Genomic DNA, 17,511 nt, shown 5'->3' on the forward strand with positions numbered 1-17,511 from the left:
TATCTATCTATCTATCTATCTATCTATCTATCTATCTATCTATCTATCTATCTATCTATCTATCTATTCCCTTCAACTATTTTCATACTGAGAAAAGTTTCATCAGTTACAATTATTGTTTTTCCATGTAGGAATGCTAATAGTTTAACTTTGATAAGTTCCTTATGATTTCTTTTCCCTGTTTACCTTTTAGTGCTTCTCTTGCTTCTTGTATCTGAATGTCAAATTTTCTATTCAATTCTGGCTTTTTCATCAAGAATGTTTGAAAGTCCTCTATTCCACTGAATGACCATATTTTCCCCTGAAACGTGATACTCAGTTTTGCTGGGTAGGGGATTCTTGGTTTCAGTCCCAGCTCCTTTGCCCTCCAGAATATCATATTCCAAGCCCTTCAATCCCTCAGTGTAGAAGCTGCCAGATCCTGAGTTATCCTGATTGTGTTTCCACAATATTCAAATTGTTTCTTCCTGGTTGCTTGTAATATTCTCTCCTTGATCTGGGAACTCCAGAAACTGGCTATAATATTCCTAGGAGTTTTCTTTTTGGGATCTTTTTCAGGAGGTGATTAGTGGATTCTTTCAACCTCTATTTTGACCTCTGGTTCTAAAACATCAGGGCAGTTTTCCTTGAGAATTTCTTGGAGGATGATTTCTAGGTTCTTTCTTTGATCATGGCTTTCAGGTAGTCCAATAATTTTTAAATTATCTCTCCTGGATCTATTTTCCAGGTCAGTGGTTTTTCCTATGAGACATTTCACATTGCCTTCTATTCTTTCATTTGTTTGGATCTGTTTAACAGCATCTTGATTTCTCATAAAGTCATTAGCTTCCATTTGCTCCAATCTAGTTCTGAAGGAATGATTTCCCTCAGTGAGCTTTTGAGATTCTTTTTCCATCTGGCAAATTTGGCTTTTTAAGGCATTCTCTCCTCATTGCCTTTTTGAGCCTCTTTTGCCATTTGAGTTAGTCTATTTTTAAGCTGTTATTTTCCTCCTGTTGACTCTCATTTCATAATTTTCTTGCGTTGGTCTTATTTCTCTTCCCAATTTTTCTTCCACTTCTCTTATCTGCTTCTTAAGGTCCTCTATGGCCTGTAAACAGCTCATATTTTCCTTTGAAGCTTTTGGTGCAGCAGTTCTGACTTCACTGTCTTCCTCCTGTTCCATGCTTTGATCCTTTTTGTTCCCAAAATAGGAGTCTAATAGGATTCTTCTGTTTGCTTTGCTTCCTTTGCCTGGTCATGTTGCCACTCAATTACTTGACTTTTGGGCTTTTTTTTTTTTTTTTTGCCACAGTAGGACTCTGCTACCAGACAGGAGAGCTTTGTACCAAACTCTGGGGCTTTCTCAGCTGCCGGAGGTATTAGTTGGGTGCCCTCTCTGAAGCCTCCACAACCTCTGGCAAGCTGGTCACACACCCCAGGACGTCCACCCTAGACCTCAATCCACATCCAAGCAGGTTAAAGCAAGAGAGATTACCCCTCAGACTGATCGCTTGGATCCCTACACTCTGCAGGCCAGGAGCTGAAGCTGCCACATAGTGGTGGCTGCCCCACAGCCCTCAGTGGCTTCTCACCTGAGGGGCAAAAGCCGATGCACTCCCAACTACTGGGTCCCAAAGCCCACACTGCACTTACCTCTCACTTTGTCCTTAGCATCTATGCATTGATAATTCTGGACTGCCACAGTTGCTGGTGATCTGGAGTGCCTCCAGCCAGTAGCTGTTCAGGCCTGCCCCGGGGCTAAAACCTCAGCGTGGAGCTGGGATTGGCTCCCAGAGCACTGTGCTGGCCAATTCCTGCCGGCCTCCCAGGCTGTCCTTAGCAGGAGGTTAGTTTCTCTGTGTCATTTTGTGGGTTTGGTAGCTCCAATGTTTGTTCAGAGTCGCCTTTTACATGGATGGGAGGTGGTGAGAGCCGGAACAGTGCAGAGGTCCTCTTTCTACTCCTCCATCTTGACTCCCTAAATTTTAAAAATTTTAAAAAGCTTTATATAATGGGAAGTCAGGGTTTTGTATATCATCCTTTTTTTTCTGTTCTTTGTATATGGAAATGTTCATATCTGTTGATGTTCATTAAGTTCATGATTAATAAAGCAACATTTTTTAAAAGGAAAGGAATGTGAACTCTAGTAACTCATAATTAAACTAGGGTAATACCATTCCTCTGCCTCTTCTCTCTCTCCTTTAGTATATCCCAGATCCTATCAATGGTTGTTGTACCTTCCTTTTCTCCTTTTAATCTCCCCTTTATGATTTGTCCTCTGCGTACCCTCCATCCTAAGCCACCTTCTCCTTCCCCAGTGTCCCTGAATTTAATGTATTTCTATTCCAAACTCTTTGCTTTTGTGTGCTCAACCTTGTTTTGTCCAGTTGTAATGGGAAATGGGAATTGGAAGATCTTCCCTGCCCCTTAGTAAACCTAGGAGGTAGTTTGAAGACCTCCCCTGCTTTGAAAGTAAACTCTGCTTCCTAATAGGAATGTAATCACATGGAGCCTGTGATGGAGGGAATTTGCTAAAGGGTAGAGAAGAGCACACAGGAAGCTTCCCTGCTGTGAAGATAAACTCTTCCCCCTAATAGGCTGAATGTAGTCACATAAAGCCTGTGGTGGGAGGAGTGTTGCTGAAGGGAAGCAGAGCCCACAGGAAGCTGGTTCAGAGCTAGCCTGACAGGTTGGTGAGAGAGAACACTCAGGCAAGGAGTCAGATAAGCTTGTGAGTAAATATTGATCTTGTATTGGTTTGTGGGAAGGCTGAACGATACTGTGGCTCTCAGCATTATTATGGCTTCTGAATATCTTTGGTATTATGATGAAATTGGCTTACTGGTTTTGGGATTTGGTTTTCTGGTGTCTAAATAAATCCTTCAGTTCTATCCTCTATCTGGAGAATCTGGAATATTTTGTGATTGAGCATCATGCGATACTTATAGCCACAGTCTTTATCATGGTCATGGGTGCTGTAAATATTGCATTGGCACTACATTTAGTGATGAGGATGGGATCGCAAAATATCAGACTTCTAGTTGGAAGCATAAGGGATTTAGAAGAAGAAATGGCTATCTCAGTATGGGAGGATTTGCCTTATGCCTCCCTAGCAAATCTAAACTTACAAGGTTCTGTGAAAACTGGGAACAGAGGCTACAGCAGGGAGAACCTAGAGATTTAGAAATATGTTTGCAAAGAATACCAATAAAACCTGGGAGAGGACTGGAGGCAGTGAGTAGAAGAGACTGGGTTTTGCTGACAGGCTACCATATTGTGTATAAAAGCAGAGACAAGCTGTTCCAAGAGAAAGCTAAGTGCCAGAAGTTGAGACCTCCTTTAGAAGAGCAACCTGGAGAGTCTCAGGTGGAAGGAGATAGTACTGCAGAGTCTCTGGAAGTAGAGAAGGCTGTTGCAAATTTGGCTCAGAAAAAGAGAGAAAAAAGTAACGGGAAGGAAGTTCATATAGCTTTGGTAGAGTCGGAGCCTAGTTACTATGACAACAACTCCCAAGACAGTGCATTGGGAGCAAGTGCTACAATACAGAGAGATATATTGTTTCATGGTGAAGCTTTTACAGAGGCAGAAGCTAGCCCCATACTGAGAAGAAGCCAGGAGAGTCAGGGAGGGCAAGCAGTGTTCAAGGAGATACTTGAGGATTTCACTCAACAGGAGATTGCTGATATTTTTAGCAGATTCACCCAAAGGATGGGAGAATCCTTAGTGTCTTAGATGGTAAGAATCAGTGACAAAGGAGCTGTTGGGATAGTGATAGATAAAGTGGACTGCTTGAAATTTATAAGTATTTGACAGAATTCTTTGGTCCAGCAAGCTTTTAGAGATTTTCTTTTGGCAGGAGGTAACAATATGACCAATCTGTTAGCTTTAGCTGCTGATGGATGCAATAGAATGTATCCCACTGATTCTATGTGGCCTACTAGAGACAGACCCTGGTACTCACTTAGAGACTGCATGAGAAAGTTGAAAGAAGTTATGAAAACTGCTATCAGAGTTGGAAATGCAGATATTTATCATGATATCCCCTTAGCAGTTCCTCATAGAAATGTCATGGTGAAGACAGCTCCTCTTGTTTATAAGCCCCTACTTCTGAATTGGGGAAACCCTTTTTCAGAGGTGCTGGATAAGATTTCACAGCTAAGTGACTTAGGAGAATAGGAAAATGATAAATTTCCTTGAGAGAGAAGAGTAAATAGCCAGTGGATTCAAAGTTAGAATAGATTGCCAAGAAAAGAACTGTTTACTGCTCTGTTGAGAGCAGGGGTTGATTTTAGGAAAATTGATGGTATTCCAACTAAGGAACTACACAAAATGTGGCAAGAAAATGGGCTTGATATTAGACAGAATAGAGAAGTGAGAATTGCCTCTACAGATGCTCCTGAACCATTGTACCCAAGTCGTCACCCTTCAGGGAAACTCAGATTAAGGAAAGTGCTGTGACAGGTGGTAGTGGTCAATGTGCTGAACTTGTGGCAGTGTATCAAGTCACTAGAATACAGCAAGAAGGACAGTGTCATATATTCTGCTGTAAATGAAGTTATGATAGTGAGTTCATGGATTCCAGAGGCACGGATGACCCTATATTTGTCTCTTTTTGACTTTTTGTCTGTTAAACTTATTTGGAAGATTTGTTTTCTGCAGGATTGGTACCCTCCACCTGCAGATGCCTGATTGCTTAAGCCAGATGTCATCCCCTGTCCATGACTGTGATGTGCCACTTCTGAATCTGATGTAGACCAAGTTCCAGATGACAGCTAAAGAACTGACCTTTTGAATGGGACCTCCCAAACCTGGCATTGACCAAGTTCTGGGTGACAGCTAAAGAACTGAACTCTCAAATGGAACCTCCTGGGGGCAGGGACAGCTCTATATCCAATTTCAACTCAAAGAAGCTTTGGAGAAGAGACCCTTGCCCCTTACCCCAAGATTTTGAACCCCATTCATTCGAGGGAGGGAAGGATGGAGTGCTTGTGCCAAAACCCCCACCCTAAGCTATTGTTTTATGGGCAAAATTTTTCTATTAAACCTATTATATTGTTGCAAAATTCTGTTGACACCAGTTTTTCCACCAGTTATTCCTAAACTCTCATTTATTGTTGAGATATTCTTGCTATGCAAGGAACATGAAAGGTCTTGGGACTGAATATAATGGGAATGGGAATTTGAAGATCTTCTCTGCCCCTTAATAGACCTAGGGGGGAGTTTGAAGACCTCCCCTGCTTTGAAGATAAACTCTGTCCCCTAATGGGCTGAATGTAGTCACATGGAGCCTGTGGTGGGAGGAGTTTTGCGGAAGGGAAGCAGAGTCCATAGGAAGCTGGTGTTCAGAGCTAGCCAGCCGGTGGGGGACAGAGGAGCTCAGGCAAGCAGAGAGAGAGGTTTGTGAGCAAATATTGATCTTGTATTGGTTTGTGGGAAGGCTAAAGGATGGCATGGCTCTTAGTCTTATTATGGCTTCTGAATATTTTTGGTACTATGATGGAATCAGCTTGCTGGTTTTGGAATTTGGTTTTCTGGTGTCTAAATAAATCCTTCAGTTCTATCCTCTATCTGGATAGTTTAGCATATTTTGTGATTGAACATCATGTAATACTTATAGTCACAGTCTTTATTGTGATCATGGGTGCTGTAAATATATATATATATTAATATATATATATATATATTTACAATTTGTTTGTTTTCTTTTAGTTTACAGGATTCAATTCCACAATTCCTTGAGTTTCACATTTTGTCCCCCTCCATCCCCTCCCCACCATGGCGGCATATAGTCAAGTATAGGATCTGTAAATACTTTCACATTATACATTAGTCAGGTTATAAAGACGGATTGTATCAGATGGAATGAAAAATGGTAAAGAGGACATAAAACCAAACAAGAAAAGGAAAAAGATCAGGTATTTTACTTCCATCTGGACATAAACTCAGTTCTTTCTCAGATGCACACATTTCTCTCCATCACGAGTCTTTTGGGATTGACTTATATCACTGCATTGCTGAGAAGAGTCCAGTCTATCAAAGTTGGCCATCACACATACATTGTGTCTGTAATTGTGTACAAATTTCTCCTGGTTCTACTCTTCTCACTCAGCATCAGTTCGTATAAGCCTCTCCAGGTAAATATGAAGACCATCTGCTCCTTGTTTCTTATAGCACAATAGTATTCCATGACATGCATATACCACAACTTGTTCAGCCATTCCCCAATTGATGGGCACCCCCTTAATTTCCAATTCTTTGCCACCACAAAAAGAGCTGCTATAAACATTTTTGTACATATGGGTTGCTGTAAATATTGCATTGGCACTACACTAATTTAGAGAAAAGTGAAGCTCAGGAGATGCCTCCTCCCTATATATCTCCCTCCATATTTTATACTCTTATTCATACATTCCAATTTTTAAAAATACCTCTTTCCCCCCCTTCTTCTACATTTTCTCCTTGTATTATTCTTTTCTCCTCCTTTTTCTCTTCTTTCTTAAAACAAATAAAATGGAACAAAACCACCCAAGGTCCTGTGTTTATCTTTCTTCTGTTCACCCTCTGAAATGTTAAAACTATGAGAACAGACAATTGTCTCTTTATCATGATTTAGGTTCTCAAATGTATTTTCTCCTGTATTTTCATTTCAAGGATACTATCCAGCTGTGATCTTTTCATCAAGAATAGTTGAAAGTCCTCTATTCCAGATGTGTCAGATTCAAATAGAAATAAATCTCTGTTGGCAGCATATTGACTTAGAAAAAAACGCAAATCAACATTATCTATTTGTATTTTTATTTATTTTAACATTTCTCAATTACATTTTAATCTGATTTTAGGTTCACCCTGAAATTTTTTGGACCACACAGGTCCCAAGTTTAATACCTCTGCTCTAATCTATTAAAAGTCTGTCTTTACCTTATAGATTATATTCAGTTTTGCCAGGTGAGTTATTCTTGGTTGTAAGCTTTTTTCTTTTGTCATATCTCAAGATTTCCTCTCCTTTATTGTATTTGCAGCATAGTCTTTTGTGATCCTCCTTATGGCTCCTTTCTTTCTTGACATTTACTTTTTTTTTCTTTAACCTGAAAGTTCTATATGATGGAGGTTGTGCTGGATTTGTATTAACAAAGATTAGAGTGCTAATGGCTCTCACTGGGGAAAAAAGACCAAGCTGCTGTACCTATGCATTGCTGAGGCCCCTCACTCTGGCTATGACTGGAGCCTTTTCTCCCTCATTTTGCCTTTCACCCAAACCCCTCACTATTCCTTCTCCTTTGTCTTATAGGTATCCCTGCTTAGCTCTCTCTATATTAGATGGACAATCACTCTTGTGAATTGGGCTGACCCTTTAAAGGAGAAGAAGGCTATTTTCTCCCTGCTCCTTGAAATGTAAGAGGATCAGCCTAGGGGGAAAATGTATCAAAGTTTCACTTCAGCTCTTTTGACCTCCAAAGGAATATGTTCCTGATTTAATTGATTATTATTTCCTGTGCTGATTCTGGAGGAGGTGGTGACTATTTTATCTAGATTTAGAGTCCTTTTGAATTTTTCTTTTAATCTATTAATAAAGTTGTTTTAGTTACAGTTTATGATTCACAGGGCACTATTGAATTTTAAAACTTGAGTGAGGGGTGGCTAGGTGGCACAGTGAGTAAGAGCGCCGGCCCTGGAGTCAGGAGGACCCAGGACTGGTTCTGGCCTCAGATACTTAACACCCACACAAAATAATTGGCTGTGTAGCCTTGGGCAAGTTATAACCCCAATTGCTTTAAAAAAAATAAAAAAAAAAACTTGAGTGAAAATTGTTGGACCGGACTTTAGGTATGGTTAACAATACTTTGAATTTTGGCTACAACTTTCCTAGACATTTTCAGTTTCTGATTTCTTTGAAGGAATGACCAGTGATTATTTTAATTTTCACTTTGTCTTCTGATTTTATTGTTTCTGGAAAGATTCCATTCATGATTGCTTGATATATGGTATCCATATGGGGAGAATAGGAGGGTGGCTCACAGTTTTTAGGGAGTCAGGTGAGTCTCCTTGACCAGGTCAGTTGTTTTTGTTAGTAAATACATTATATGTTATTGCTCTACTTTTTCTTATCATCTCACAAAATCATTGAGGTCGATCTGATTTATTCTGGGTTTTTCCCTGAAAAGTCTACTGCTTGGGTAAAGTTTTCTACCTTCTATACTAAGCTATACATTCTCCTTTCAATTTTTTTTCTTCAAAAACTTTAGTTTCACATCTAATTTTTTTATGCTTCATTTCTTCTATCCACTCTTGGAGCCCTTATGGCCAATCCATTCTTTTTTCTACTCATAATTATTATGGAATCACTCTCTTCTGTATTTATCTCTTGTACTCTTATCTATCTATCATATCATAGGTATTTAACCTATCATATTCCTTCACTGTAATAGGCATTTTCCTTTGTTTTCTAATATCTCCAGCCTCAGTTTCTAGATTAGAACTTTATACCAAGACCACTTTATACCAACACCCCACTACTCTACAAGCTCCACCTCTTTCTACACTCTTGGAAGGGGTGAATTGGCCCCATTTAATATTGCTCCTTTCCCCAGTCTCAGCATCTCTGCTTCTGAAGTTCTAAATGAGGGGCTAGGATGGGCCCTGACCTCTGCCACAATGTGCAGCTTCTGTCTTCCCTTCATTTTAGATTACTTCCTCTTATGTTCCTTCCATCTTTTCAGCCTTACTAGAACCTAGTCCTCCTATATAATGCTGCATCCCTTTCAAATACTTGTTGCACCATCTCTAATATACCTTGACTCATTAAGACTGGAAGGAAAGTAGGAATACTCTAGTCATCCCACTGCCACTGCCATACTCTTCCTCTGTTGTCTTCTCTTTGGTGGTTCACTCTAAGTACTGCCAGTCGTTACTTAAGAACCCCTCGGACATTCTCCCTCTGTACTCATTTAGTTCAGTGACTGACTTACAGTTTTCTTTTCCATCCCAACTCCTGCCTTTATACAAAGGGCCTTCTTTCAAGCTCCCCTTTTACTGTTAAGTGCACCATCATCCTCGTAGTCATCTAGATTCACAACTGTAGTGTCTACTTTGATTCTCCATTCTTACTCAACCTTCATTTCCAATTAGTTGCCAAATCTTGTCTATCTCCAAGACATCTAATTTATGTTCCCTTCTCTATACATGCTTCCATCACCCTAATTGAGGCCCTTATCACCTTTCTCTTTATAATAGCTTCCTGTTGCTTCTACTCTCTCCCTATTCCAAACAATTCTCCATACAGACACCAAACAATTTCCCTAAGATACATGTCTGATCATTTCACCCCACTACTCTACAAATTCCAGTGGCTCACTATCAACTTTTCTGCTTAGCATTTAAAGCCACCTCCAATTCAGCTGTCATTGCAACCTCTTCCTCACCAGAACCTTGCACTCAGCACCTGGAACCACCTTGGGTTCCAGTAGTTTGCCTTATCTTACCCAGAATCAGGCTTTCCCCTCAATTCACAGCTACCATCTCCAAACCAGGCTGCCTTCTCTCCTATTTTCTAACTCCCTTTTATATGTTTTCCTTTATTGGAAGATAAATTCCTTCAGGATAAGGACTATCTTGGTTGTTTATATTCATATCTCCAGTGCTCCAGGGGCAGCTAGGTGGTACAGAAGATAGAACAGTAGGCTTGGAATCAGGAAGACTTATCTTCATGAGTTCAAATCTGGCCTCAGATAATTCCTAGCTGTGTGGCCCTGAGCATATCACTCAATCTTGTTTCCCTCAGTTCCTCATCTGTTTAAGAAAAAAAAAAAGCTGGAGAAAGAAGTGGCAAATGACTCTAGTATCTTTGCCAAGAATACCCCAAATGGGGTCACAAAGAGTCAGACACAATTGAAATGACTGAACAGTAACAAACGTCTCCAGTGCTTAGCACAGTGACTGACACAGCTGAATTGAGCAGTGGATAGAACACTAGATGTAGAGCCAAAGACCTGAGATCAAATCCAGCCTCATCTGTGTGACCCTGGAAATGTCACTTAGTCTCTGTCTGCCTTAATGTCCTCAACTGTAAAATGAGGAAGATTATAGGATTTACCTTACAGGATTCTTGTGAGGATTAAATGAAATAATATTTTCAAAGTGCTTGGAATAGTTCCTGGCACATAATCAGTACTATATAACTGCTAACAATTATTACTATCCTCATCCCACACTAGTCATGTCCAAAATGTGTATATCTATTTGTGTATGTGTATACATGTGCACAGATATATTTGTGCACGTTGTGTGTGTTTGTGTGTGCACATATGTCACAATCTGCATTCCAAGTTCATCAACTCTCTAACTGAAGCTGAACTGCATATTTCGTCATGAGTCCTTTGGAACTGTGATTAGTCATTATGTTAATCAGAATTGCTAAGTTGTTAAACTTAAACACTTAATAAGTGCTGATGCACTCTATTGTCCAGATAGTGGTAAAAATGAATAAACCTCACATAGCTCTAGTTTTCAGCTCCCTTCCATCAAAGACAAGAGTGAAAACTTTGCATAACTCTTTGTTGTTGTTCAGTCATGTCCAACTCTTTGTGATCATCTATGGGGTTTTCTTGACAAAGATACTGGAATGGTTTGCCATTCTCTTTTCTAGTAGATTAAGGCAAACAGAGGTTAAGTGAGTTGCTCAGGGTCACACAACTAGGAAGTGTCTGAATGCTAATTTGAACTTAGGTCTTCCTGACTACAGGCCCAATACTCTATATACTAAGCCATTTAGCTGTATAACTCTAACTGCAATGAAAAGGGTTCCGGAATATTTTCAATACAATTTCAATGATGGTATGAAAATGTATGTAGAGAAAAATATATCAATCCCTCCCACCAGTTAAGAAGAGAAAAATGTCTACTTGTATTAATGATGTGTTTGATCCCCAGCAATGTTTTGTTATAAAAGGAGCAGTAGAGAATAACTTCATTTTGCTCACTTGTAGAATAAAGAATTACCAACATTGACCAGCAGTTTGAACCAGAGAGATGTAGAATTGTGGCTGCAATGGGAAACAATGCTTAGCTTAGACATTGGCAGAAGCAATGTTAGAATCACAGCCAATAAATTTAAAATGTGCTTGGATGATTTTGAAACAGAAGCCCAATTGCTTTAGGATTCTAATGATTCTGTCACAAGCCGAACCAGAGAGCAGCTTGATTGATTAAAGAAATTACCTATATCTTCAGTTTACCAGACATTTTACAAGTCTCTTCAGTGCTTTCTAGTCTTACCTTTTACCAGCTGTCTATATGAAAGGACCTTTTCAAAACTAGCACATGTAAAATACAATGTACCAATAATACCACAATTCACTTGTGATTTTGTATAGTAAACAAGAGTTGGCTTCCTTAGCTAATTACATTAAAGTGATAGAGAATTTTAAATCCATAGCACTTGAATAATGATGAAATCTTAATCTATTTTGGCCAAATTGAGTTAGCTTGTTGTCTAGTTAAAATGGAAAATTAACTGAATACACACACACACACACACACATATAAAATCTGGTCATCACTGAAATTTTAAAAGTTATATTTCACATGCCACTTTTGTTTGTATCTTTACAATAAAATTGATTTGCCAATCTTTTTCTTTTTAATATTTTATTTTTCTCAATAATGTTTAAAAACAATTTTAGCCTTTTTTATTTAAAATACAATTTTGTTTTATTTTTTGTTTCAATTCACTCCCTTTTCCCTTCCCCTTTCCTACCCAAATGAGAAGACAAGAAAAATAAAACCCATTTCAAAAGTCATGAAAAACAAATTCCCACATTAGTCATGTCCAGAAATATGTATATCTACCTGTGCATGTGCATACATATGTATTTATGCACATAAATTTATATATGTTTGTGTGCACACATATGTCAGAATTTGCAGTCCAAGTTCATCAACTCTCTAACTGAAGCTGAATTGCATGTTTCATCATGAATCCTTTGGAATTGTGATTGATTATCATGTTGATCAGAATTGCTAAGTCTTTAACCTACACTTTTTACAATTTCTAGTTCTAAATTCTCTCCTATCTTCCCTCTCCTCCCCCATCATTGAAAAGGCAGAGTTGTTAACATTTTAAAAGTTGTTTAGCTAAATTTTTAGCTTATTTATTTTTATGAATAAAAAATTATGTCACTTATGAATCAATATGCAAAAAAAGTTCATCTTTTTGAAAAATACCCAGGGCAAATGTAAATTTTTCTATGGAAAAAGTCTGGTGAGGGACCTTCAGGTTATTTTTTATGAGAATAGATTAAAGAAACTAGAGATGTTTATCTCTGAGGGTCTGTCATGGGAAAAAAGAGATCAGACTTGTTCTATGTGGTGCCCAGGAAGAGAGGGGAAATGATCGGTAGAAGTCATAGAAGAAGTCAATTTTAGCATTTTTATGGAACAGATGGCTTCTAACTGTTGTGGGGAGGGGTATTCTCGGAAAGTTTCATGCAGTAGGTATCATTTCAACCTTATTCACTCCTAGATACTTCCTAATTTGTTTTAAAAAAGGGGGGGGGCAAATTTGATTCGTGTTTCTCATTTTTTTCCATATTCATTTTCCCCTTTCCTGGCCTCTGATGGAATCAGTTCAATTGCCCCAAAGGTAAGAACACACTATAGGAGCAGGAACAGCAACAGCCAATCTGAAAGGTCCCAAAGGTTCCATAGATTGGATAATCATCCAACTGAACAAGATTCTTTTTATATATCAATGACTCCTTTGATGCTGGTTGATGTCATGGATCTTTTAGTTACTAGTTAGTAAATTCAAATGGCCTGAAACAATTAATGAAATTATCTAAAGTTCCTTATTTTTCTCCCAGGAAAACATAGACTATTCTTTTTGGTGTGCATGAGGAAGACACAGGCTAAATATTAAGCCCATTCAAGAGACAGGGAAATTACAACAAAAGGAAGTCAAATGACTTGCCCAAGATGCCATAGCATCTGAATGGCATTAGGCCTCCTACCTCCCACTTAGAGCCATAAGTATGGTAGGGTAAAAGAAAGAGCAAAAATTTTACACATACATCTGAAAAACCAGAAAAAAACTGAGCTGAACAAAAATCATTAATTAAAATAGAAAGCTTAGGGACAGCTATGTGATACAGTGGAGAGAGTACCGGGCTTGGAGTTAGGAAGACTCATCTTTCTGAGTTCAAATCTGGCCTCAGACACTTCCTAGCTATGTGACCTGGGCCAATCACTTAACCCTGTTTGTCTCAGTTTCTTTGTCTTTCCAAAGATCTGGAGAAGGAAGTGGCAAGCCAGTTTCTTTGCCAAGAAAACCATAAATGGGGTCACGAAGAGTCAGACACAACTGAAATGACTGAACAACAACTAAATAGAAAGCTACAAGATGTAGCCATCTCTAAGTCATTATAGTTACTAATTTCCCCTTCTACTCAACTGCGTTTGTCTTAATTACTTCTTATATTTTCATGTCATGAATGACAAAGTTGAGTTGAGGGTACATTTCCTGGCACTTGTCTGAGGCACCAAACTGCTACTTCTGGCTCTGCTCCCAGGCAGGGCTCAGACACTAGATTACTCCATCTCTATTTTTCCTAAATGGCAGAAAGTCTCAGTGTAGAATGGTTTAGACTAAAAATTTTCAGCCAAAAGGTACAAATTTACAGGACAAATAAGGTCTAAGTAAACAGTCAAATCTATAAAAAAATCCACAAAAAATTTCTTTCCCCAGACAGACACAAAAACTACCTTGCAATCTGTTACATTGCCTTGATTCTCTCAATTGAAAATCATAGACACTTTAGCTTGTTTTAATTTTTTTTTAATGTTAGTTTTTACTGTTTTTTAATTGTAGTTCTAGCAAGTATTCTCTTCTGGGCTCATTCTCCTAGAATTATGACTACATCCACTCTTCAAGGTGATAGGTATACCCCCAAGGATGTCTCTTCTCTAATGCTATCTGTTGTAATCCTTACTCCAAATGTAACATCCACTGTTACATAGGGATATTTGTTTCAAAGATATAGCATGAATAAGATTACAAACATTTTTGTCTCAACACCCCAGGGGCATACTCTACCTATATAATCACTTTGGGGAAAGTGGGATCAGACTTGACACACCATAACACTGGTCCTACCAAATTCATGTCCATATGCTTCAGTGATTCCAGATGACTCATCATCTCACCTACCACTGGGTTGGGTCTCAGGACCTGGAGTAAGGAAGAACTGAATTCAAATCCACCCTCATATATTTCCTAGTTCTTTAACCTTAAGTAAGTGAAGTGATTCACAAACTTCAACCTGCCCAATAGCAGGAATTGCAATTCTAAGCCTGGAATATTTCTTGAAATGACATGATTTTAGATTCTGCTTTGTAATTCGTTATGCTATTCTCCTCCAGTTCATGGAGGCAGCCAGATGGAGTACTGGGCCTGGAGTCAGGAAGAACTAAATTCAAATGTAGCCTCATATACTTTCTATCTGTGTGACCATAAGTAAGTCATTTAAACTCTGCATGCCTTGGTTTCTTCACCTATAACATGAGTATAATTATTATCACTTATCACTTGGAGTTGTGGTGAGGATAAAAATGAGATATTCATAAAGCACATTGCAAACTTTAAAATGTTACATAAATACTAGCTATTATGCAATTATATACATTTGCTTTTAGGTGTTGGGTTCCTAATCTTCTCCACTGATCAGCTTTCTAATTTTTAAACCAGTATCAAATGGATTTTTATGATTACTGCTTTGCAGGGTAATTTGAAATCTGAAGCTACTAGGTCCCCTTCCTTCTCACTTTTTTCATTATTTTTTCCTGCTATAATTTTCCTATCTCTATAAAGTAATTCCTTTGTAATTTGATTGCTATGACACTGAATCTGTAAATTTGTTTAGATAGTGACATCATTTTTTATTACATTAGCTTGGCCCAGGCAGAAGCAATTTATATCTCTTTGATTATTTGTGTCTGAATTTCTATAAAGAGTGGCATAGTAGCATTCATATAATTCCTAGTGTGCGTGTTGGTAAACTGGCTCCCAAATATTTGATACAATCTGCAGTATTTCTGAGTGGAATTTTTCTTTCTATCTTTCTGAGGTTGGTAACATACAGAAAAGCTAATGATTTGTGTAGGTTTATTTTACATAAGGTTTCTTTGTTATGTTTTTTTACTTACTTGTTATGGCTTTTATTAAATTTTTTGTTTAATCTCTAGGATTCTTTAAGAGGAAATTATCATGGCATTTGTAAAAAGTGATAATTATCTTTCTTCATCTGTGTTTATTTCCTTCATTTCTTTTTCATTTCTTCTTTTTAAAACTATTATTTCTTGAACTATATAAAAATGAAGGTAATAACCATCTTTGCTTTGCCCCTGATCTTATTAATTATATCTCTAGAGTTTGCCATTTAATATTATTCTAACTCTTGTCTTCAAATAAATACTATTTATCATATTAAGTAAAGGTTCATATATTCCCATGCCTTATAAGATAATTTTTGCTTTTCTTTTTTTTTGGAGGGGGGAAGGCAGTGCAATTGGGGTTAAGTGACTTGCCCAAGGTCATATGGCTAGTAAGTGTTAAGTGTCTGAGGTTTGATTTGAACTCAGGTGCTCCTAACTCCAAGGCCGGTGCTCTATCCACTGTATCACTTAGCCACCCCGCTTTATAAGATTTTTTTTTAAAGCAATTAGGGTTAAGTAACTTGCTCAAGGTTACATGGCCAGTTATTTCTGGGTGTGGTGCTGAGTATCTGAGCCCGGATTCAATCCCCCAGTTTATCCTGATACTGGGGTGGGTGCTCTTACTCACTGTGCCACCTGGCTGCCCCTACTTTATAAGATTTTTAAAAGAAGAAATGAATGTTTTATTTTGTCAAATTTTATTCTTTATCTAATGATGTAATAACATGATTTTTATTATTTCTGTTATTAACATGGTCTATTAGATTTATAATTTTCCTGATATTGAACCAACTCTTCATTCCTAATGGTTGGTTCATAATCTCTATATAGTCAAGTTGATTCATAGCCTAAGTCTAATTTGGTCATAGCCAAATTATAATCTATGTATAATCTTCTTAATATGTTGCTATAGTTTCGTTTCTAATAGTTATTTTAATATTTTGACATTGACATTTATTAATAATATTTGACAGTTTTCTTTCTCTGTGTGTTTCTCACTGGTTGAAGGATCAAAACCATATTGTATTATAGAAGGAATTTGAGAAGATCTCTTACTTTCTTATTCAAAAATTTTATAGATTATTAAAGTTAATTGTTCTTTGAATGTTTGATAGAATTTACACATAAATTAATCTGTTCCAGGCTCTTTGTCTTTGAGAGTTCATGTATGACTTGTTAATTTATTTTTCTGAAATAAAGTTATTTAGAGGGGGGAAGGCAGGGCAGTTGTGGTTAAGTGACTTGCCCAAGATCACACAGCTAGTAAGTGTTAAGTGTCTGAGACCAGATTTGAACTCAGGTCCTCTTGATTCCAGGACCCATGCTCTATTCATTGTGCCACCTAACTGCCCCAGAAATAAAGTTATTTAAAATTTCTATTTCTTAGTTAAGCTTGGATATTTTACATTTATGTAAATATTCATTAACTTCATTTGTTATCAGTTTTGTTGAAATAGAATTGGACAAAATAATTCTAATAATTTCTCTACTTTATGTGTTGTGAATTTTCTTTTTCTCATTTTTGATAAGGGCAATTTGGTTTTTCACTCTTAAAAAAATTTAAACTAGTTAATGGTTTACCTATTTTATTAGTAATTAATCACTTTGTGCAGTTCTGCCTCACTTATATCCAATTCACATGTGAATCAAGAATTACCCCTTTTGATATTATTGGTCCTTTCTGAGAATGAAAGATGAAAGACAAGAAGCTAAAAAAAACCCTCCTACTTTTATCTACTAATTCAATGAAGTTTTTGTTTTCATTTTTGTTAATCGTCTTTGATTTTCTTTTTTTAAATAAGTTTTTATTGATATTTTATGTTTCTTACATCATCATAGTTATCCCTAATATGCCTCCCATTGTCCTTCTCAGAGAGCCATCTCATATTACAAATAGTAATTTTTAAAGAGGAAAAAAATCATCATAACTGATCGATACTTTGAAAAAGTCTGAAAACATGCAAAAACACAGCTGTGAAGCTCCCAGTTCCATAAAATGGTGGTTTGGGGGTGCTCTCTCATATTTCTCTATTGAAATCATGCTTGACCTTTGTAATTTTGTTACATTCACTTCTGATATTTTTGGTGGATGGTTGTTCTTTCTATTTACATTGTTATAGTTATTGTATACATTGTTTTCTTGGCTGAGTTTACATTTCTACATCAGTTCATAAAGATCTTTGCATGTTTCTTTGTATTCATCATGTACACCATTTTTTTTTTAGAGCAGTTGGGGGTAAGTAATTTGCCCAAGGTTACATGGCCAGTTTTTTTGTGTGGGTGTTAAGTATCTGAGGCTGGAACCAATCCCGGGTCCTCCTGACT

Source organism: Petaurus breviceps, unplaced genomic scaffold (assembly GCF_028583685.1).
Source record: "Petaurus breviceps papuanus isolate PSGF00001 unplaced genomic scaffold, PetGlider_PUasm1.0 90617, whole genome shotgun sequence".
Taxonomy (NCBI): Eukaryota; Metazoa; Chordata; class Mammalia; order Diprotodontia; family Petauridae; genus Petaurus; species Petaurus breviceps.